Source organism: Gossypium hirsutum, chromosome A08, assembly GCF_007990345.1.
Source record: "Gossypium hirsutum isolate 1008001.06 chromosome A08, Gossypium_hirsutum_v2.1, whole genome shotgun sequence".
Classification (NCBI taxonomy): Eukaryota; Viridiplantae; Streptophyta; class Magnoliopsida; order Malvales; family Malvaceae; genus Gossypium; species Gossypium hirsutum.
Window position 1 is genome coordinate 78,607,437 of NC_053431.1, and position 24,872 is coordinate 78,632,308.

At 37.6% G+C, this 24,872-nt stretch overlaps 1 non-coding gene across 1 annotated transcript; it reads left to right on the forward strand.

The window, feature by feature from the left end:
- Positions 1 to 8,339: 8,339 nt before the first annotated feature.
- Positions 8,340 to 8,446, forward strand: LOC121205649 (small nucleolar RNA R71). Its single transcript, XR_005900725.1, has one exon. It is a non-coding gene; the product is annotated as a small nucleolar RNA R71 (small nucleolar RNA).
- The last annotated feature ends 16,426 nt before the right edge of the window (positions 8,447 to 24,872 follow it).

Sequence of the window (24,872 nt, forward strand, 5' to 3'; positions counted from 1 at the left end):
GCTCTAAAAGGCTCAAAATCTCATGAAAATTATGGGTATTTGATGTCAATCCTATAAATTCAAAACTTCAAGATAATACCTCAATTCAGGGAAACAACCTAGCAATTTTATTTCTCAAAAGTCAACTCATCATGCTTGATTCCTTAATTTCTTAAAGTTTAAACAATTAATGCACAATTACCTATGGTTTAATTCAAAACATATCAATAAAAATCATAGATCAATTAGAATTTACACTAATAATGATATGAGAAAATTATTTAAGAACAAGATAAGATAAAAAATTCAGGGATTTTTCTGATAATCACATAAATATCCTCCCCACATTTAAGGTGTACATTTTCCTCAATGTACAGAGATAGATAATAGCAATATAAGCCTAAGATTAGAAGAGAGGGAGAGAATAAAAACTGCCCTGAATTTGGATGTAATCCTTGGAAGAGCGGAAATAGGTTTAGAAGCATTTAAAGTGATGTGCATGTGACATGTAGATAGAGGTGAAGGTGGTGGTAGAGGTTGGGTTCCACAATTACAGTGCCTAGCGAAGAGGTTATCGTGGTGGTCGGTGTCGTGGTGGCTATGGTCGTGGTCGTGCAGGACATGGCAGTCGTGGATGATTGTATGTGTATGCCTTAGTAGTACCCATCGACTGAACCTTTTGAAACTGCATGCCATTGATAATATTTAAGGGATTTATATGTATATGGTTATTAGGATTAGTAATAATGAAATAACTAGATAAAGTAAAATTTAAATTATACTAATAACTGTCTTGTAGGTAATGGATAATGAAAGTGCAAAAGAAATGCCAAAATAAAAATAAAATAAAAAGAAAAGCAATTTAAAAATTAGATGGACTTAATAGTCCTCATCGACAGCTGGATCGTGAGGTGGTGGTGCTGGAGGCGATATGTGAAAATGTTGGCAGATTTGTTGTAGTGTCACCTTGATGCTGCCGAATCGCTAAGTGCAATACTGCTCAAAGCGATGAAGGTGGTTAGAAAGTTCAGATATTGAAGTAGCCGCATGGACTAGTCAGTGACTCAGTAGTGGCTGTAAAGGAGGGTCCTCCTGAAATGCAGGGATATCATCAAGAATATATTCGGTGTCATCCTCATCGGTAGCTCGTGCAAGTCAGTACTGATGAGGGTCGAACCCATGATGACTCTCAATCATTAGCATGTGGAGCATACTTTGGATGCCTTGTGGGGGCATCTAACTAATGAAAGTGAGCGATGAAGACTGCGCCACTGTATTCAGGAGCCCAAAGTAGCGCACTAGATGAGTCACATATAGGCCTAGGCTGATGACTCCCTTCCGGTGTCGCTCGGTTTGATGGCGAAAGGCAAGGGAAATGAAGTAGGCAAGGTAAAAAATGTGCCCCTTCCTCATACTCCACATGAAGTATGCGTCGTGAGTGTTCACTACACCAGTGCTCTCTCGTCTCCTTGTTAAAGTGTGTGCCAAAAGAGCATGGAGCTATCACAAAGCTGGAGCTAGCGCCGATGCCTTGGAACGACTGGGGTCATAGATGCCTGTAACAGGCATCATGGCATTCCAACATGATGAAGGTGCATAGTGGATATGAAGATGGAGGTGAGGAAAGTTTTCGGCCTCTATGAACTCGTTCATATATAGTTCCAAAGCAACGCCAAATTCTAGGACACTCAGCTATCTTACTAGATTGCCAAGGCACTATTGGACTGTTCCTCGGTCGTCATGCTCTGACATAACTGTTTGCATGTGAAATGTCGAGCATAATTCCAAAGTGAGCTCTTGGTACATCGGCTCGACGATGTCAAAGAATCGATCCCATGGAGCGGTGGCTGAGAGGGCTCGAACCGAATCAGCCAGATGGACCTCCTCTAGTGCAGTCTAATCAATGCAACGACCCACACCTAGGGGTCGGGCCCGTAGTATCTGGAATAGTTTCTCCTAGGGTCTCGGTGGAAATTGGAGGAATGAGTGTCGTATCTCAGCGGTGGGGCCAGAGGAAGATGTCGCTCCTTTTTGTTTTTTCGAGGCAGGAATCCAGTTTTCTTGCCTTTTGGGTTTGTCATGATATTTGCAAAGACAAGTTTTAATCATCAAAATAATCCCCAAATCAAGCAGTCATCTTAATAGTCCAAAATACTAACTTGCTCGTAAGATATTTATGAACGAATATTCAAGCATGTCAAAGCCAAATGGTAATACTGCATATGAAACAAAGAGCTAAAGTAATAGAAACTAACTAATGAATCACTCAATATAAGTTACTACGAATCTTATTTAAAACACATGGTCCTATATATCTATATAGTATATTCCTACGTTCGATTTGAAACAATGACAAAGAATGAACCTCAAAAAATATTAAAACAAGAGTAGTACTAATAATAAAAATACAGTCATATAGAACATGAAATAAAGAATTACTAATGAACTAAGAAAATTAATATTAAAATAATAAAACAGAGCTAAGGATGTAAGAAAGAAAATTGAGAGTGGTGGTCGGCGATGGGGTACGGTGGTGCATGGTGGTGTGTGCGTGGTGGTCGGAGGTAGATGGGGAAGAAAGGAGAAGAATAGAATAGAAAGGAAAATAGATGAGAAAGAAAAGAGGAAAAGAAAGGATAGGAGTGAAGAAAATGGGGGAGTAGTGGGGAGAAGAAGGGAGAAGAAGAAGGGGGTTTGTGGGTGAAAGGAAAAGGTTTAAATGGTGAAAAAGGGGGAAAAGGGAAAGAAAGATAAAGAAAAAAAAAGGTGGAAAAAGGGTGGCTGGAGGAAGAAGATGATGAATAGTAAATGGGATATGGAAAAAATTAGGGTTAGAGGTATTTTAAAAGGGGCCACGGTCGTGTAAGCCCCGTTTTGGGCCACACTATCGTGGCCCACGCCCGTGCTGGATTCTCCACTCCCGTGTTATGGTTTATGCTTATGAGTTGATGTTTCAAGTCAGTATCACACACGGCTGACAGACACGCTCGTGTTTCTAAGCTGTGTGACCCACACGGCCACATCGCATGCCCATGTGGTGCTCCCTTCATTTCTCCCACGCCCGTGTCCCATCCAACACGCCCATGTACATTAGTCAGGATTGTGCATGGCCCTTAAGCACGACGGTGGCTTTCACCCGTATTCTATCCTGACTTCGTTTATTGTTTTGATTTTTGGGCAAGTCCTCACACGGCCTCACACATGCCTATGTATCAGGCCGTGTGGCTACCACGGTCGACTCGTACGGTCATGGTGTTTTATCGTAGGCTATGTCTCTATTGAATTTTTGTGAAAATTAAGGTGCAGTTTTACCATGGTCTGGGACACGCCCGTGTCCCTTAATTGTGGGCTTCACACGGCCGTATTGCACGACTGTGGCTCCCTTGTCGCAGCCCGTGCGCCTCTGTTTTGGGAAAATTGTGAGTCCTGTTTCAGCACGGCCTTGGCCACGCCCGTGGGTCTAGGCCATGTTCAATACTGTCGATCATCTCATTAAAGTGCTCAAGGTTTACACAGTTCCAAGCATGCCCGTGTCTCCATCCCGTGGGTGTTACACGGCCTAGGACACGGCTATGGGTTCAGGCTGTGTTCACCCCTGTCAAATGTCAAAATTACCTGCAGTTGAACTATGAACAGTTAAAGAAAAAGTAAACCCTATTTAGTGATGTTAGTGCTTGGGTTGCCTCCCAAGAAGTGCTTATTTAAAATCTAAGCTCGACTTTACCCTGTGACATATTTAGGTAGGTTCGTGGAGCCGTAGCTCCTCTCTATTATCCTTAAAATCCTCACCGTTATAAAGTTTAAGACGATGTCTATTTACCTTGAAGGTGTTGTGAGTTCCTCTACTGTGCCATATGGAAAAATAGTTTGGATGATGAATGGACCTGGCCATCGTGATTTTAACTTCCCAGGAAACAATTTGAGCCTTAAGTTGTATAGCAAGGCAAGATCTCCAGCTTTAAATTGCTTGTGTTGCTTTAAATGGGCATCATGGTTGTATAGGCGTGAATTCTCATATGCATTAGTTCGCCACTCATCTAACTCGTTCAACTGCATCAACCTGTTTTCACCTGCAAGTTTGAAATTGAAGTTTAGAAACTTTATGGCCCAGAATGCCTTGTGTTCTAACTCAAACGGTAGATGACAACTTTTTCCATAAACAAATCTGTAAGGGGATGTTCCTATAGGGGTGTTAAAAGCAGTTCTATAAGCCCATAAAGTATCATCTACTTTCATTGTCCAATCCTTCCTATTTGATTCTACCATCTTTTCTAGGATACGTTTAAGTTCTCAGTTTGCTACTTCGACTTGTCCACTAGTTTAAGGATGGTAAGGTGTAGCTATTCTATGGTGAACTCCGTATTTCTTAAGGGTCTTATCAAATTGGGCGTTACAAAAATGAGTACCCCTATCACTGATAATCGCTCTAGGTGTTCCAAATCGAGAGAAGAGTTTCTTAAGGAATCTACTACCACTCTAGCATCATTAGTAGTTAAAGCTTGGGCTTCCACCTATTTGGACATATAATCGACGGCTACTAAGATGTATTTATTCCCAAATGAACTAGGGAATGGACCCATAAAGTTGATACCCCAAACGTCAAATATTTCACATGGAAGCATGTACATTTGGGGCATTTCGTCACGTTTGGAGATATTACCTGTTCGTTGGCATTTATCGCAATTAACAACATACCTATTGGCGTCTTTGAATAGTGTAGGAAAATAAAAACCTGATTCGAGTGTTTTATGTGCAGTCTTATTTCCACTGTAATGTCCCCTAGTCGGTCCTGAGTGGCAATGCTCCAATATTTTAAATGCTTCTGACCTTGTAACGCATCTCCTAATGATTCGATCTGCACATATACGGAAAAGAAAAGGGTCTTCCCAAAAGTAGTTTTTCACATCAGTAAAGAATCGCTTCTTTTACTGATGTATCAACCATTTTGGTATAACGTTAATGGCTAAAAAATTCACAATGTCTGCAAACCAAGGTACTTCAAAATCAGATATAGCAAAGAATTGTTCTTCAGGGAACAAATTATTTATTCCAACTTCAGCTAGCTCTTTGGTACTTGAATTTTCAAGCCTGGAAAGATGATCAGCTATGAGATTTTCAGCTCCTTTCTTATCCTGAATCTCCAAGTCAAATTCCTGTAATAATAGAATCCATCGAATGAGTCGAGGTTTTACATCAGTCTTAGTTAAAAGGTAGCAAAGAGCAGAATGGTCAGTATAAACGACAACTCTAGACAATATTAAATATGGCCTAAATTTATCGAATGCAAAAACCACAGCTAGCAACTCCTTCTCCGTGGTGGTGTAGTTTTCTTGTGCGGCTGTCAAAGTTTTGCTAGCATAATAGATAGGTTGAAAATGCTTGTCTCTTCACTATCCCAAAACTGCACTTACTGCAAAATCACTTGCATTGTACATTAGTTCGAAAGGTAAATTCCAATCAGGTGCGATTATAATTGGAGCATTAATCAATTTATCCTTTAAAGTATTGAACACTTCTAAACATTCCTGATCGAAATTAAAGGGCACATCTTTTTCTTGTAATTTAGTCAAAGGCTTAGATATTTTAGAAAAGTCTTTAATAAATCTTCTATAAAACCCAGCATGTCCTAAAAAGCTTCTAATAGCCTTAACCGAACTAGGGGGAGGTAGGTTTTCAATGGTTTCAATTTTAGATTTATCAAACTCAATCCCTTTATTAGAAATTTTATGTCTTAACACAATACCTTCTTGAACCATAAAGTGACATTTTTCCTAGTTAAGTATAAGGTTCATTTCCTCACATCTTATTAGAACTCGTTCTAATATTTTAAGGCAAAGATGGAAAGAGTTACCGAATATCGAGAAGTCATCCATAAGTACCTCCATGATGTATTTTACAAGTTCGTCAAAAATGGCCATCATGCAGCCCTGAAAAGTAGAAGGAGCATTGCATAATCCAAAAGGCATTCTACGATAAGCAAACGTACCGTATGGACATGTAAATGACGTCTTTTCTTGATCTTTAGGAGCTATTGGTATTTGAAAATAACCAAAGAGTCCGTCTAAAAAACAGCAGTACATGTGCCCTGATAATCTTTCCAACATTTGGTCAATGAATGGCAGGGGGAAGTGATCTTTTCTTATGGCATCATTCAGCTTCCTATAGTCAATTCAAACTCTCCAACCTGTGACTGTCCTTGTTGGGGTTAATTCATTCTTCTCATTGGCCATAACAGTCATGCCTCCTTTCTTAGGAACAACCTGCACTGGGCTTACTCGACCCAGCAACTAGGAGTTTAATTACCTCAGCTTTAACAACTTCTTTTATGTTGGGGTTCAATCGTCTTTATGCTTCCACACATGGCTTTATTCATCTTCCATTAAAATTTTATGGGTGCAAAAAGAAGGGCTGATCCCTTTAATATTAGAAATTTTCCAAGCTATGGCCCTTTTATGCTCTCTTAATATTTGGAGTAATTCCTCTTTCTCCTTGGGTTGCAAGCTAGAAGCAATAATCACTGATAATGTAGAATTATTTCCAAGGAATGTGTATTCCAAGTGATTTGGCAATTGTTTAAGTTCCAATTTAGGAGGTTCTTCAATAAAGGGTTTTTGCTTAAGTTTATCGTTTGCCTTAATACCCTCATATTCTGCTTGTCTTGGAAAGGGATTATTGGAATTTAGTTCAACTTTTATCTTATCTATCTCAGAATCATCATCATCTACCTCCTCTCCTTGAGCAAGACACAGTTCCACGTGTCCTTATGTACGATTTCCTATAAAGAATCTTGAGTAGCATGATCAATAGAGTCAATAAAATAACATGAGTCATCCTGTTCCCTAGAAAATCTCATGGAAACATAAATTTTAAAAATAATCTCTTCGTCACCTACACTAAGCACAAGTTTACCATCGCCCACAACAATAAGAGCCCTAGCTATGGCTAAAAATGGACGACCTAAGATTAAAGGCACTTCAACATCTTCATCCATGTCAAGCACAACGAAATCAACAGGGAATATAAATTTATCTACTTTTACACGTACATCCTCTATAATACCCCTAGGATATTTAACAGATCTATCATCTAGTTGAATACTCATCCTAGTGGGTTTAGGTTCCCCAAGACCAAGTTGTTTAAACATTTTATATGGCATCAGATTAATGCTAGCGCCTAAATCAGCTAGTGCCTTATCAACATTCAAACTACCTATTAAGTAGGGAATAGTAAAACTTCCTGGATCTTTTAGTTTGGTTGGTAGTTTTTTTGGAGTATGGCCGAGCACTCCTCGTTAAGTTCCACTATAGGTAAGTCTTCAAACTTCCTTTTATTTGTTAGAAGCTCCTTTAAAATTTTTGCATATGTAGGCATCTGCGGTGTAGCTTTAACAAAAGGTAAGTTAATATGCAGTTGTTTAAAAAGTTTAATAAATTTACCGAATTGTGCATCCATGCCATCTTTCTTCAACTTTTCTGGATATGGGATTGGTGGTTTGTATTCCTTTGGCATTGGATTGTCATTGTTTTCGGGTTTTCCATCCTCTCCTTCGGTTCTGTCAGCTTCTTGTGGTGGCGTCTTTTCAGATTCAGTTAACACTTTCCCACTCCTTAATGTAACTGCTTTCACATGTTCTTTTGGATTGGGTTTGGTATTACTGGTAGACTTCCTGGTGGTCTCTCTGAAATCATCTTAGCCAACTATCTAATTTGATTCTCGAGCCCTTGAATCGATGCTTGCTGATTTTTAAGTGCAGTTTCAGTGTTCTAAAAATGGGTTTCAGCTATTGAAATAAATTTTGTCATCATCTTCTTAAGGTTCGGCTTTTTCTCTTGCTGGTAAGGTTGTTGTTGGAAGACTGGAGGGGGTGATGGTCTCTGATTCCCTTGGCCTCCCCATGAGAAATTTGGGTGGTTTCTCCAACCTGCATTGTAAGTATTACTATAAGAATTATTTTGAGGTCGATGATTATTACCCATATAATTCATTTGTTCGTTCTCCAGGCTCTCCATGTTGTGGCCATAGGGTAGGTATTCTAAATTACTTGTGCACCTCTACTTGCATCTTACTACATTACTGGATGAACCTGTGAAGAACCAAGTAAACCATAAATTTTTCTATCCAAAAGTTCTACCTGATTAGAGAGCATAGTAATCGAATCAACGTTAAACATGTCGGCCGCTTTCTTCGGCTTTGTCCTCATGACTTGACACTGATAATTATTCAATGACATCTCTTCTATAAATTCATAGGCCTCTTCAGGTGTCTTATTATTAATAGTTCCACCAGCAGCTGCGTAAATCATCTGTCTAGTCAAAGGATTCAGGTCGTTATGAAAAGTTTGAACCTGTAGCCAAAGTGGTAACCCATGGTGAGGGCACCTTCTCAATAGATCCTTGTATCTCCCTCATGCATCATAGAGTGTTTCTAAATCCATTTGCACAAAAGAAGAAATATCATTCCTTAATTTAGCTGTTTTAGCCGGCGGGAAATATTTAAGTAAAAACTTTTTGGTCATTTGTTCCCAAGTGGTGATTGATCCTTGTGGGAACGAGTTCAACCACTATTTAGCTTTATTCCTCAATGAAAAGGGAAATAACTAAAGATGAATGACATCGTCAGAAACGCCATTGATCTTAAAGGTGTCGCAGAATTCCAGAAAGTTTGCTAAATGAGTGTTTGGATCCTCGTCCTACAAACCATCAAACTGAACAAACTATTGCATCATTTGAATCTTGTTAGGTTTCAGTTCAAAATTATTTGCAGCAATAGCAAGTCTAACTATACTCGATTCAGCTCCTGTTAAACTAGGTTTAGCATAATCATACATAGTACAAGGAGTAGGATTCTGGTTTACTGGGTCTGCAATAGCCACATGAGGTAACTGATTATTTTGATTATCAGCCATCTCCTTAGTTGTGGTTTGAATATCGTCCTCTTGTCCTTCCTCTATGTATCATAGGCATTGTCTTATTTCTCTTCGATTTCTGCGAGCTGTGCTTTTGATCTCACTATAAAAAAGTAGAGGTCCTAACGGGTTTCTTCTACTCATAAACTATAAAAACCTGCCTGAAGTAAATAAAAGAAAATTTAGTGATATAAACAAAATTAAAATTAAATTAAATTGCAATAACATAAATGGCTAAAGAAATAAAAATTAAGGGTTCCTAATATATTTGTTCCCCGGCAACGGCGCCAAAAATGTGATCATTGTGTAAATAACTAAAAATTCGACTTAAGGCAAGTGCACCTATCGAACAGTAGTATAGTTATGGTGAGGCCGGAAATATCGTATCCACGAGGACTAAAAGCACTAGTAATTACTATCCTTTTATTATCTAGCCTAAGAATTAAAGTGTGTTTTTAAACTAAAACTATTTATCTAATTAACTAAGATTAAGACAAAGATGAAGTTTGGAAACTACTTTAGGAAAAATCGATGGAGAAGACAATACCCAAGGAAGAATCCACCTAGACTTCACTTATTACTTCCAAATTAGACAATTTATTCACTTAACTTAATCCGTAGAAATCCCTAATTTATGTTAATATCTCTCTCGAGAATAAGAACAACTGACTTTAGGTTGATTAATTAAAATCTCTTTCTAATTAAAACCCCTATTGTCGCATTAACTCGATCTATGGATTCCCTTATTAGATTTGACTCTAATCCGGCAGATTTATGTCGTCCTATCTCTAGGATTGCATTCAACTCCGCTTAATTATGGATGATCTGCTCTTAAATAGGGACTTTTGCTCCACTGAATAAGCACATCAAAACCTGAATTAATACCCTGGAATATTAAAACAAGAATTTAGAACTCACAATTAAGAATAAGAATAAGTCTTTATCATATAATTCAAATAGTAATAAGATTTATCATAGGGTTCATCTCCCTTAGGTATTTAGAGAGTTTAGTTCATAATAATAATGGAAAACATCTCAAAGTTTGGAAAACAACAAAACATAAAGAAACCCAAAGAACTTCTAGGAAATTGGATGGAAATCTTCAGTCTTGATGTAGATCCTGGCTCTGAGGTGATTCCGATGGCTATTCACGAGTATTTTGTAACACCCCTTACTCGTGCCCGAGGCTGGGATAAGGTACGAGGCGTTATCGGACAAACATACAAACATTAAACTAAAATACGGGCCATAAAATTTCATTCATATTTCAAAACGTTCATTCACTTACACATAGTCCCTTATTTGAGTCCACGAAGCCCAAAACATACTTTAGAAAGGGTTCGGGACTAAACCGAGAACTTACAAAAATCTTAGAAATTTCATGCTTTAAGGCTCTACACGCCCGTGTCCTAAAGTCGTGTTCCATACACAGCTGAGACACATGGTCGTGTCTCTACCTGTGTGGAATATACCTAGTCTATTTTCCAAGCTTTGGTCAACCTTAATCTCTTACACACTTATACAAAATCAAAAGCATATAACATGGTATTCATTTAATGATTAAATATTCTCAATTAAACCACAAACATAGCATTTGTATGTCATCATACATGTGTCTCTCATACTCATTTTACCTTGTTTATTATAGTACCACTTATACATTTATACCAAGATTATCATCTTACCAAATATCTTCAGCTTAATCATCAAGCATTCATATTTAAAACTAGATCCTATCTTTATAAAATACCACAATTCAGATGCACAAAATAACATGTTTTCCTGAAACATTTCAATTCAACTCCATACCCAACAAGCATTACATTGAGACTAGTCATATATATATACATGTCATGATACATATCATTCTCTTTCTGTTTTCTTATAAACACATATCATTTATTTTCATTATATCAATATTTCATATATCATAGTTTCCATGTATTTCACATATATTTATTTTCCTCCACCTCCTCTCCATTCCACATCTTTAATGTATATAGCATTATTGTAAGTACGATTTCACAATTTACTAATAAATGCTCACATCAAACTGTCTACACGAGTTATAGTCACTTACTTATTTATAATTCGATTAAGATCTGTAAATTTCCCCTGAAACTAGACTCACATATCTTTCCACCATAAAATTTTCATAATTTTTGGTTTAGCCAATTAGTACAATTTATTCATTAAAATTTCCCCTGTTTCACATTCTGATAGTTCTGACCTCTCTTCACTAAAAATTAATTATCTCACAATACAGAAATCAGATAATGTTCTCTTTTATTAATCTTGAAAATAGACTCATTAGGGATTTTAAAAATATAAGTTTAATACTCTAATTATTTTTATCCAAATTGTTGTGATTTTCCAAAGTCAGAACAGGGGATCACGTAATCATTCTGAACCAGTCTCATAAAAATATAAATATCTCAAAATATAGAACTCATTTTCTTGCTATATTTCTTTTATATGAAAATAGACTCATTAATCTTTAATTTGATATTTAATTCAGTCTCTGATTCAATTTATACTATTTTTGGTGTTTTTTCAAAATCACATCACTGCTACTGTCCAAAACAGTTTTATTGCTAATTCACTCTTTCACACTTTCTTTGTATTAACCTCATTTTAACATACATATCACAAATCATTTTCACCACATTTCATACATCACAAGTATAGGCCCATGATCACAAGGTCACCATAAAATCATCTTCATGTATAACTCACTTGTTTATAACCTCACCATATCCTGGTCACTTAATGAACACATCATTCACATAATCAAGTTCATGCACTTATTCATCACAAAACTCACAAAGCAATACATAGAGAGTCTCCCGTTGAACACTTCGGATCAATCCTCGATACTTGGTGGTTTCAGCACATAGCTCCACCCATCATATAGTTCGGCTCTCTTGTACACATGGTGAACACTCAGTACCACCCATGTTACCTAGCCAATTTATCTCGTAGCTCTCTTGTCTACATGGTGTCCTTCACCTAGAGCCACGCATGCGACCTAGCTACATATATCCCATAGCTATCTTGTCTACATGGCGTACACATAGTATCACCCATGCGACCTAGCTACATCATAATGTCTTGTAGCTCTCTTGTACACATGATGTGCACTCAGCACCATACATGTGACCTAGCTACATACTATATGTATCATCCAATCTTCCCGAAGGTTCAACCGGGATTTCTCTCTCTTTTCCAACAATTTCACCAGTCAAGTAATTATCCACAAACATATTTCCAATATTATTATAACATATCATAATACAAGTAATATTGATGTATTACTTACATATAAACTTACATCTCATTTAATATCAAGGCAATAACATTAAATTACACATTGCCTTATTAAAAATCATATGAACTTACAATTTCCCATAATATCCATAATCATAGAAATCACATTTATGTATGATAATTCAATGCACTTCATGTACTATAGACATATTTTTAAATCAATTCATAAACTTGGCACCATAATCATTTAATTTAATATAATTCAATTAATTCACTAAATTTAACTTTCAAATATAAATTACAGCATTATTGCTGTATTATTATCATACCAACTTACATACTTTCAACACCTCGGAAATCATAATGAATATATCAATTTTACATTGAAACATGCATAAATTAATGCTTATTATACATATGAACTTTCTCGATACTAAAACGATCATTTTACCAACTTTCCCAATTTTCAATTTTTCTCTCATTCTAGGTTCAAATCTCATTTTCTGGGATTTAAAACATCATATTTTACTTATTTAATTAATGTACTATTGAAAACAGTCCTTAACTCAAACTTTGGAAAAATTACAATTTTGCCCCAAAACTTTTGCATATTTACACTTTTTCCCCTAGGCTCGGGAAATAAGCTTCATCCCTTATTCTTATTTTTTTTGACATGCTGATCACTTTTCCCTTCTATGGTAACATCAAATTCTCACTCTAACATATACTTATGATTATTAGGTATTTTTACCGATTAAGCCCTTTTACTCGTTTTCACTCAAAACTGAGTAGCACAAGTTGTCTAACATAATTTAAAACCTCATATTCTATCATAAAATAGCAAAATAATCACATTTCACCTATGGGTATTTTTCCAAATATGAACCCTAGCTTAAATTATTGCTAGAGTAAGCTTAATCAAATTACCAGGATTCCAAAAACGTAAAGAACTTGAAAAACGGGTTTAGAACGGACTTACTATTGAGCTTGGAAAGCTTGAAAACACTAGCCATGGCTTCCCCCATGCTAATTTCGGCCTCCATGAGAAAGATGAGTCAATTTTTGGCTTTATTTTCCCTTTTTATTTCTTTTAATTACCAAATGACCAAAATGCCCTTCCTTACTAAACTTTCAAAAATTCCATCCATGTCCAATTTTTGTCCATCACTTAGAAATTGGTAAAATTTCTATTTAAGACCTCCTAATTAATATTTCAAATCAATTTCATACTAGAAACTTCTAGAATGTAAGTTTTGCAACTTATTCAATTTAGTCCCTAACTTCAAATTGAGCACTTTATGCATAGAATTTCTTCATGAAATTTTCACGCAATCATGAAATCATATCATAGACCTCAAAATAATCATAAAATAATTATTTTTATCTCAGATTTTGTGGTCCCGAAACCTCTGTTCCAACTAGACCCAATTTTGGGCTATTACATATTTTCTGCCTCCAACTCTGTGTGTCCCCTCTCATCCTCTTCTAAGGTGTTTATATAGGCTTTAAAATGCTCCAAAACTCTCAAAAGGGCGCTTTTCCGAATAGAACTAGGCTTGGGCTCGGCAGAGACACAACCGTGTGCCACACCCGTGTGAAGGTGCTTAGGCCATGTGCAATATTGAGTTGGTTCTTAGTCGACACGGCCATGACACACAGGCATGTAGTATACCCGTGTGTCACACACGGGCGTGTGGATTACCTGTGTAAAAGTGCCTAGGCCATGTGCAACATTGATTTAGGCCCAATTTGTCCGTTTTTGGCCCGTTTCTTGCTCTTTTTGCTATCCTAAGCTCTCCTAAGTATAAAACATGAAATTAAAGGATTAGGAGCATCGAATTCAATAAAACCAAGGAATAAATATGTCAAGCATGGGGTAAAAATATGTATATCTTATGGTTTATCATATATATATATGAAATTGGTTTTTATGTTTAATATTGGAGTTATTATATAAATGAGCATTTGATGGTATAAATATATATATTAAGTTCGAATATATAGTAAGAAGTTATTATGATATTTTAGGTTTTATAAAGGACTTGTAAGTGGACTTAATAAATGAGCAATATGTTGATTGTATATAAATATGCATAAATGTGTTTGTGCGTAATCGAATGATGCTTGTCATTATGTTTCATTTAAAAAAATGAAAGTGAATATGCATATGTGTTGTTTATGTGATTGGCATAATAGGTATATTTGATGAACCTAAAATTTGAATATACAATATGTTTATAATGTATGTTTAATAATTATTTAATTATATGCTTTACATGTAAATATGAATATGACTTATGTGAGCATGAGAATGTTCAGAACTGTAAGTATGCTCAGTAATGCCTCGTGACCTTAATCCTGCGACGGATATAGGTTAGGGGTGTTACAAGGAATTTCCCAGTTGGACTTTCAGAATACGAATAATCCATTGTGAGGACACATGTGTAGTACTATGTACTGGCTACTATGTGTTTAAAATGGTTTTAGGTCACGTGTGTAGTACTAAGTGCAAGCTACTATGCGTACCCGATAGCTTCGATCACATGTGTGGTACTAAGTGTAAGACACTATGTGTAAAAGATAGCTTTGGTCACAAGTCTATTTTTATGTGAAGGCCACTATGTGAAAAAGGTATATTTGACTACAAGGGTGGTACTATGTGCAGGCCACCAGGTATCCGTTATTATTCCGATGTGTTCAACAAGAAATGACTGGGTGTAATTGAATATGACTATGTGATGAATAAGTGAAGGTTCGTGTGTGTAAACTTATGAGCAACATGCTCGATATGTGATCGAACTTTGGTAAGATTGATATGGAGTAAGTGTTACAATGAAAGTTACTACAAAGAAAACATGAAAGAGTGAAGTTTAGTAATAAAACAGTTTTGGACAGCAGCAGTTGTGTAACTTTGAAAAATAACCAAAAATGGTGGAAAGCGAATTAGAGGTTGAATAAGATAAGAAATTAAATCTTGTTGAGTCTATTTTCATATAAAGGAAATGGTGTGAGTAAAATAATTTCATAGTATGAGATATTTGAATTTTTGTGAGACAGAGTTAGAATGATTTTGGAATCACCTATTATTATTTGGGAAAATCATAAATAATTGTACAAAAATAATTATGGGTTATAATTTATATGATTAAAATCCTTAATGAGTCTATTTTTGAAAGAAGCAAATGGAAACATTATCCAAATCTTCTATGAAGAGATAATTAATTTTTAATGTAGAAGGGTCAGAACTGCTGGACAGTGAAACAGGGGTGACTTTAAAGAATAAACTCTACTTACCAAAAATTTTGAAAATTTTATGGTAAGATGATAGTGCCTTGAACATGGATGTTTGATGTATAAGTTAGTAACCATAGTTTAATGGTATAAGTGATTAATGAGATGACAAGGTCAAATGAATGTGTAATAATGTGGCTAGACTAGTTTATCATGAGTAGGTGGAACATATGTATAATGACGAGCTAATGTTGAATGTGTCTTAATAAAGGGTGTTTAATCACTAAAATGATGCCATGAGTTGTGAGTTTGATGTGTATAAGGTTGTAAGGGTTTATGGGAAACATGAAGGCTTGGAAAATAGCCTAAGTGTTAGCCACACGGGTAGAGACACGACCATACGTCTCAGCCGTGTGGAGGACACGGCCTAGCACACGGGCGTGTGGCCTGGTCGTGTGGTTCAAATTGTTCTGTTGATGTCACAAATAGAGAGTTACACGGGCGTGTGACTCTCTAAAGCAAGAAATTTACTAAGTTGTCCAAAGTTTATTGAAAGTTCTCGGTTTAGTCTAGAACCACCCCGATGTATGTTTTAGGCCTCGAAGGTGCATATAAGGGACGAAATACATGTGTTTGAAAGTTTTAATTTGGATGAAAATTTTGTGGCCCGATTTTTGCATGAATGACTGTGTATGTGTTCAGTAATGCCTCGTATCCTATCCCAATCTCGGGGTACGGGTAAGGGGTGTTACAGTCTCACATGGCCAAAGACACGCCCATGTCATAGGCCATGTAGACATTTGAAATGGAATCACATGGCCGTGTCCCAGCCCGTGTCCGACCCCATGTAGCTCTCTAACTTGGGTCACACGGCTGTAACGCTCAGGTTTGTGCAAGTGGACACAGTTGTTATCAAGTAATAAGTAAGTATCGAGTTATCGTCTCTATAGGGATTGTATTTGTGCTAAGTCAATTAATTTGTAAAATTATATTAACAAATTGATAAATAAAAACAATAAAATTGAGAAGTGATGATTAAAATATATTAAACTAAATGCAATGAGCCCTGATGTGATTTATTCTAACATACAACTATATGAATGAAATAGATTTTAGCAGAATTAACACAATAAGCAACAATTATAACATAAATAAGTTAGGACAATTACTTTAATTAAACTCAAATTATTATCAACATGCTTATCAATATTCGGAAAAACATTCCATGGCAATTCGATCTTTCATGAGTTTGGAAACCACATTAGGTCCTTTCAGAATCCTTTTACTTAGTAAATATGTATTTTACTAATCCTTATTTACTAAGGGTTTCATAGTATTCGTGCGAGGTAATAGGGACGTGTTATGTTTGAAACAGTTTAATCACACAAATCTAAAAACTATATAGATAACAAATGTAACCTACAATTTAATCGGGTTAGGATCTAAATTGAGCATGCACATTTCAATTATGTGTCCATTAGCTATCGTCTGGTTAGGATCGCTCAGCTAATTCTGGTGCATTTCAATCACGTATGAATGAAATACAGACTTGATTTTAATTGAAAACATGATCGATTGAGGCACAAACATAATAAGCGTGGATCAAATAAATATTATTCAATCTTAATAATCATCCTAGCTTAAATAAAATTAAGCTATCATTGTTGTAAATAAGAACAGTAAACACATAGAAAACATTCTTGAATTAAATTAAGGAAAAGAAAGATTAAACCCAATTCAGAGTGGCTGCCACCCAAGAATTTAACTAACGAGGGTTCCTTCGTTCCTTCGCTTCCCTCCTTTGCTGATGGCTCTCCGAGGTGGCTGACCAAAGGCTCTTTAAGAGGCTAATTTGCTAAAAATATTTATTCAAAGATGATGATAGGCATGAGGGCTAAAAGAGTTGAGAGAGGAGAGAATGATGAATGAGTGAGAGATGATTGAGGGATGAGGGATAAGGGATGATTAGAAAAGTGAGAAATGGGGTCTTATTTATAGGTGAGGCAAGGGAGCTAGTTTGCTAAAAATAGGAGTGTCCATCTTTTGTAAATTCATCCAAGGGTGGCCGGCCATGATTTGTGGAAATGTGGCTGATTTTTGCTTTATTTAAGGGCTACAACATCATCAGGATCAGGACTCGATCAATTGCAAATCTCTGGGTAAATCTCTGATTTCTTCAACTCTTCAAGGACCTTGTGTAATTAAACCAAAATTTGACTTATGAACATCCACGTGCAGCTGAATTTTGGGTTGACTTGGTCCTCCATTTGGATGGTTTTGTAATCAACATAAAGCTCTCAGACCTATCCAGTAATAGTAGATAATTTAGAGGACCAGAGAATGTAATTTAACCACTTTAATTGATCAATTTACTTAATTAACCAAAACCCAATTTATTAATAAAACATTTTAAAATAAATTATTAAATATAAATTTATATTTTATTATTTAATTTAATCATGCATGACCCACTTTATAGCTTGAAAATATAATATGCTCAAATTAATATAAAAGAAGCCATTTTCTGCATGAAAACTATATAATAAAGCATAAAATCACATTTTAATAATTTATATGTCCCAATTTCATATTTTCATATATTTCATTAATTTATTAAGCAATTACTTGGTTTTAACAACAAATTTAAGTAAAAAGGTGACGAATTATATAGGAAAAATCCTATATATTTTTCAGTTTACATGTGACAGCCCAAAATTTACCCTAGTCGGGAAGTGGTTTCGGGACCACAAGACCGAGTCGTAAAAATAATTACTTGCTATATTCTATGCTTATTATGTGTGAACATGAGTATGTGGAAGTTTCACTCCCTAATTTTACCAATTGCATGAGAAATTATTAATTGGGATCAATTTGAGACATTGTAAACATATGATAGTCTAATTCAAATGGTCTATTAGTGCATGTACCAAAAAGAGTGGTTTTGCATGTCAAATTGCCCAAAAGATGATGGGTGGCCGGCCAAGGAGTGATAATGCTCCACTCATTCTAATTTAAAATGTTTCTTTGGTGAACAAATGATGGGATTAATAATAGAAAAGGGAAAAAAAAAAGGGTGTCATACTTGCCATCACCTAGCCGAAAAACCAAGAAAAAGAAGGGGAGAAAAGAACTTGGGGGGGGATTCGGCCATTGCTTGCCTAGGGAGAGTGTTTGATGTTGTGGCATGAAAAATGAGGGAGTTTGAATGCTTAACAAGGAGGGAAGAAGGAGTGTTCATATTTTCTTTCTTTTGCAATTGTTCTAACTAGAGGAAGAAGGGGAAACAAGATTCGGCCAAGGTGGTCCTTTAGACCAAGGTATGTTTAATGTTGTCTTAGAGATGCATGCATGTTTTAAATAGCCCATGTTCAAACCTTGAATCTTGTTGATAACATGAGCAATCGGTCATGAGAAAGTGTTCAAGGAATGGTTGTTGTTCATGTTATTTGGATGAGAAATGGTGAGTTTTGTTGTTTCATGTTAAAGTTAGGTGAATGATGATAGAGGAGTGGTTGAACTATATAAAAAAAAAAGAAGAATCGGCTACCTTGTTATGAGCTAGGGCCGAATGTGAGTTTGGTTGTGTTTGAATATTACATGCTTGGTAGAATGGTGGATGAAGATGCCGATTGTATGTTGGATTGATAGAGTCTTCAAATTGATTTTATGTGTGCATGCATGACCGAATATACGTGGTCACATGAGTAAGGAAGTAAGTTATTTGATATGTGGTAAAAGTTAGGTACTAAATCGAAGGTTGCTAAAAATTGCCATTTCTTAGCCGAATATGTGCTTGAACAATGAAGGAATTGTTGAAGAAAATAGGTGAACTTGGTGAGAGCAATCGGCCTAGTGTATAAATGATATGAAGATTTTAGGAAATTGTTTTGGTTAGGTGCATGTATGATTAAGTATATTCGGCAATATACTTAAGGTGGGTACATGATATTACATTATAATTATTGAGCTTAAGTATATGGATATGTGTATATGTAGTCATATAATGACGTCTTGGTTTGAAAAATTTAATGATGTATGATTGTCGAATATGATAAATAAATACATGTTATTGGGTTAAATATTGAATACTCTTATTTGTATTATTTAAGCTCAAGAACCTAAAGGAGAGGCGTCCAACAAGGGGAAATCGAAGGTCATCGAGTAGCCGACTCGGAATTATTTTACCCAACATAAAGTAAGTCATTAAGCATGTAGTGGGTGTTATTTTAAATGGTCATAATGTGTATGTATTGATGCTGATTGGAATGAATAAATATACATATATATATATGCATGTACGTATGTGATGATGAAATTGTTGAATGAATGAAAAGAGGTAAGATGTACTGAGTTGTTGATCTCGGCACTAAACGTGCGGGATAACCATTTATGACCATGAGATTGGCGCTAAGTGCGCGGGATTAAATTGTACAGCACTAAGTGTGCGATTCGACTATGTTGCACTAAGTGTGCGAAATGAATATGATGCACTAAGTGTGCGAATTGACCATGCGGCACTAAGTGTGCGAGTCTAACTATGTAGCACTAAGTGTGCGATTTGATTATGTAGCACTAAGTGTGCGAGTTGATTATATAGCACTGAGTGTGCGGACTCGATATACATTCGTGAATCATTATGGACACTATGGGTGCGACACTATTGAGTCGATCGCGGACAGCGGATCGGGTAAGTGTCTTGAGTACATGACTAGTATGTGCTATGCTTGTACTTGGTGTTGAGCTCGGTAAGTTGAACCTATGTGACAACTATACTTGAAGTCACGTACATAAAAGAAATTTATCGTAGGATGGGTGAAAGGCCGTTTTGTTGTTTGATTGTAACGAAAATAAATTGATTTATGAAAATGCTTCAATGTCCTATTGATGAGTATATGAGTTGTGAATGCATGAATTGATATGAAATTGAATCGATAGGTTGGAGGAACTATGGCATGGTTCGGTATGGATGGAGTAAATTGTCTCATTCCATTTTGTTCCTCTTGTGATAATGTTATTGATGTATAGTAGAGCATTGCTTATGACTTACTGAGTTATAAACTCACCCGGTGTTTCCTTGTCACCCATTATAGGTTGCTTGGACTCATCGATTTTTTGCGGGGTCGGGCCGTCATCGAAGTCATCACACCGGATAGCAAGTTTTGGTACTTTCTTCTTAGTGTGCTTAGAAGATCATTTTGGCATGTATAAGCTAGTACGTTGTGTTTGAATTATGGCATGTAAACTTTAAGCCATGCGAAAATGGCACGAATGTTCGATTGAGTTGGATCAAGGGTAGGCATGAAATGGACCTAGTTACTTTCGTAACAGATGCTGGCAGCAGCAGTGTCATGAGATTGAAAAATCACTAAAAATAGTAGGAGTGGAATTAATTGATGAATAAATTATGTAATCGAAGCTCGATGAGTCTGCTTTCATGAGGAAGTAACGAAATGATCATATGGGCAGTATATTAAGAGATAATCAGACTTTTGTGGGACAGGGCCAGAACGGTTTCTGGATTCCCTGCTCCGACTTTGGAAATTCATTATAAATTAACCAGAGATAATTAGGGGTCGTACCATATATGTACAGATTCCTCTCTGAGTCTAGTTTTCATAGAAACAAACGGCACCAGTATTGAAGCCCCGTGTAGGGAGATATCCAAGTCGTAATGGGCAAAGGTCAGTGTAGTCGACCCCTGCAACTTGGGGGACTTTGACTAATAAACTGTACTAATTGGCCCAACCAAAAATTCTAGAAAAAAATACATAGATGGGCACATGAGTATAGTTTTTGGGAAAAATTACAAAATTGATTTTTGAGTTACGAAACTCAAGATATGATTTTTTTTAAAACGACTAGTACACAGATTGGGCAGTGTCTGGAAAATAAATTTTGTAAGGGGTTAAAGCCAGTTAACACCTCGTGTCCGACTCCGATGTCGGTTTCGGGTTCGGGGTGTTACATTTTATTGGTATCAGAGCTATGGTTTAGTCGGTTCTAGGACTACCATAGCACGTATGAGTCTAGCTATACATGCCATAATGTTAATGTTTAAAAGGGTGATGACTTCTGACGGTTGAAATGTTTTTGTCTTGATTAGTAAATGGATCCCGGTGAAGAAAGAACCCTAGCGGATGACGTTGAGAGCGTAGCGGCTGCTCCTGCACAAGGGACGCTGCCTGTTGAACCTCAGTCATCTGCGAATAATCAAGGTGAGGGGGCTAAACAAGCCTTCTTTACCATGATGAATGAGTGGGTCGCGCAGTATGCCCGAGCCAACCCGGCTGTCCAACAATTCCCAAATTTGAATAATCCACCCCAAGAGCCTGTAATGCCATCAGTCGCTGATCCTGTGAGGCTGAGTAAGCCACCGGTAGACTTGATTAGGAAGCGTGGGGCCGAGGAGTTCAAGGCCATAGTAACTGATGATGCCGAAAGGGCCGAGTTCTGGCTTGATAACACCATTCGGGTGTTCGATGAATTGTCATGCACACCCGATGAATGTCTAAAATGTGCTGTATCTTTGTTGCGAGACTCAGCCTACTATTGGTGGAGGACCTTGATTTCCATAGTCCCGAACGAGCGAGTAACTTGGGACTTCTTTCAAACGGAATTCCGGAAGAAATTTATTAGCCAGCGGTTCATTGATCAGAAGCGTAAGGAGTTCTTGGAACTCAAGCAAGGCCGTATGACTGTATCTGAATACGAACATGAATTCGTAAGACTTAGTAGGTATGCCCGGGAGTGTGTAGCTGATGAGGTTGCTATGTGCAAAAGATTTGAGGAAGGATTGAATGAAGATTTAAAGCTACTAATGGGTATTTTGGAAATAAAGGAATTTGTAACACTAGTCGAACGAGCCTGCAAGGCGGAGGAACTTGGAAAGGAGAAGAGGAAGGCTGAATTTGAAGCTAGAGATTATCGTAAAAGATCGACGGGTAAAGCTCCGTTCTCAGCTGTGAAGAAGTTCAGGGAGGACATTAATAAGTCGAGGGCGACTGCGGGAATTTCCATCAGGGCAAGACCATCGATGGGCTGCCGAGCTACTTCGGTAGCTAGTGTGGGCAATAATCGTCACGAGAAACCTGAATGTCCCCAATGTGGAAGACGACACCTAGGTGAATGTTGGGGCAAGTCTACTAGCAGGGCCTGTTACGGGTGCGGTTCGAAGGACCATCTCATTAGAGATTGCACGGAGCTGGATGAGAAGAATAAGATTCAAGGTGCAAGACCTAGTGGAGTGACATCTAGAGGTAGACCACCGAGAACTTTTGGAGGCAGGGGTGGTAGTCAGAGGGGGGCTTCTGATACGGCCGATCGCACCGAGAACCGTGCTCCTGCTAGAGCATATGCCATTCGCGCACGAGAGGAGGCATCCTCCCCCGACGTCATCACTGGTACCTTCACTCTCTTTGATACTAATGTGATTGCATTGATTGACCCTGGTTCTACTCATTCATATGTATGCGAAACCTTAGCAACCAGTAAGACTCTACCTGTTGAGTCTACTGAGCTCGTAATTCGAGTATCAAACCCTTTGGGCCAATGCGTACTTGTTGATAAAGTGTGTAAGAGATGCCCTCTAATAATCCGAGAATCCTGTTTTCCGGCTGATTTGATGCTTTTGCCGTTCGACGAGTTTGATGTTATTCTTGGTTTGGATTGGTTAACCGCGCATGATGCGGTTGTAAATTGCAAAAGCAAGACTATCGACTTGAGGTGCGCAAATAACGAAATAATCCGAGTTGAGTCTGCGGACTTAAGGGGGTTGCCAGCTGTAATATCAGCAATGTTGGCCCAGAAATATGTAAGGAAAGGGTGCGAAGCATACCTCGCGTATGTACTTGATGACAAGGAGTTAGAAAAGAAACCCGAATCGGTGCCAGTGGTCTGTGAATACCCGGATGTTTTTCCTGAAGAGTTACCGGGTTTGCCACCTGTTCGGGAGGTAGAGTTTGGTATTGAGCTTGTACCTGGAACTACGCCTATTTCGATCGCTCCATATCGCATGGCACTAACCGAGTTGAAAGAGTTGAAAGCTCAGTTGCAAGAATTGACGGATAGAGGTTTCGCCCGACCGAGTTTCTCACCTTGGGGTGCACCAGTATTGTTCGTGAAAAAGAAGGACGGAACCATGAGGTTGTGCATTGATTATCGTCAACTGAATAAAGTGACGATAAAGAATAAGTATCCGTTACCGCGTATTGATGATCTGTTCGATCAATTAAAGGGAGCATCGGTGTTTTCAAAGATAGATTTGAGATCGGGTTATTATCAGTTGCGGATTCGAGATTCGGACGTACCCAAAACTGCTTTCAGAACGAGGTACGGTCACTACGAGTTCTTAGTGATGCCGTTTGGGCTCACTAATGCCCCTGCGGTGTTTATGGATTTGATGAATCGGATCTTCAGGCCGTATTTGGATCGGTTCGTAGTTGTGTTTATTGATGACATCTTGGTCTATTCAAGAGATGAGACCGAACATGCTGAGCATCTGAGGCAAGTATTGCAAATTTTGCGGGATAAGCAGTTATATGCTAAGTTCAGTAAGTGTGAGTTCTGGTTAAGAGAGGTTAGCTTCTTGGGTCATGTGGTATCCGCATCGGGTATTCGAGTTGACCCGAGCAAAATTTCAGCCATACTTAACTGGAAGCCTCCGAGAAATGTTACCGAAGTCCGGAGCTTTCTAGGGCTCGCCGGTTATTACCGACGATTTGTCAGAGGTTTCTCGATGATAGCCACACCAATGACGAAGCTACTTCAGAAGGATGTTAAGTTCGAATGGACGGAGAAATGTCAGAAAAGCTTCGATCAACTGAAAACTCATCTGACTGAAGCTCCAATTTTGGTACAACCCGAATCGGGTAAGGAGTTTGTCGTTTATAGTGACGCATCCCTACTTGGGTTGGGTTGCGTGTTGATGCAAGAAGGTCGAGTTGTGGCCTATGCGTCAAGACAATTGAAGCCACACGAGAGAAATTATCCGACCCATGATCTCGAACTAGCCGCCATTGTGTTTGCACTAAAAATATGGCGACATTATTTGTTTGGCGAGAAGTGCCATGTGTTTTCGGATCACAAAAGTCTCAAATATTTGATGACTCAACGAGACTTGAATCTGCGACAAAGACGTTGGCTTGAGTTGTTGAAGGATTACGAGCTTGTCATTGATTACCACCCGGGAAAGGCTAATGTGGTTGCGGACGCCTTAAGCCGGAAATCACTGTTTGCTTTGCGAGCGATGAATGTACACTTGTCTGTTCTACCTGACAATGTGTTAGCAGCTGAATTAAAAGCCAAACCATTATTGACTCATCAAATTCGTGAAGCTCAGAAAGTTGATGATGAATTGGTTGTAAAGCGAGTTGAGTGTGTTCCGAACAAGGATCGGAGTTTCAGATTGATGATGATGGTTGTTTGAGGTTTAGAAGTCGTTTGTGCGTTCCAAGGAATTCGGAACTCATTCCGATGATACTGAACGAAGCCC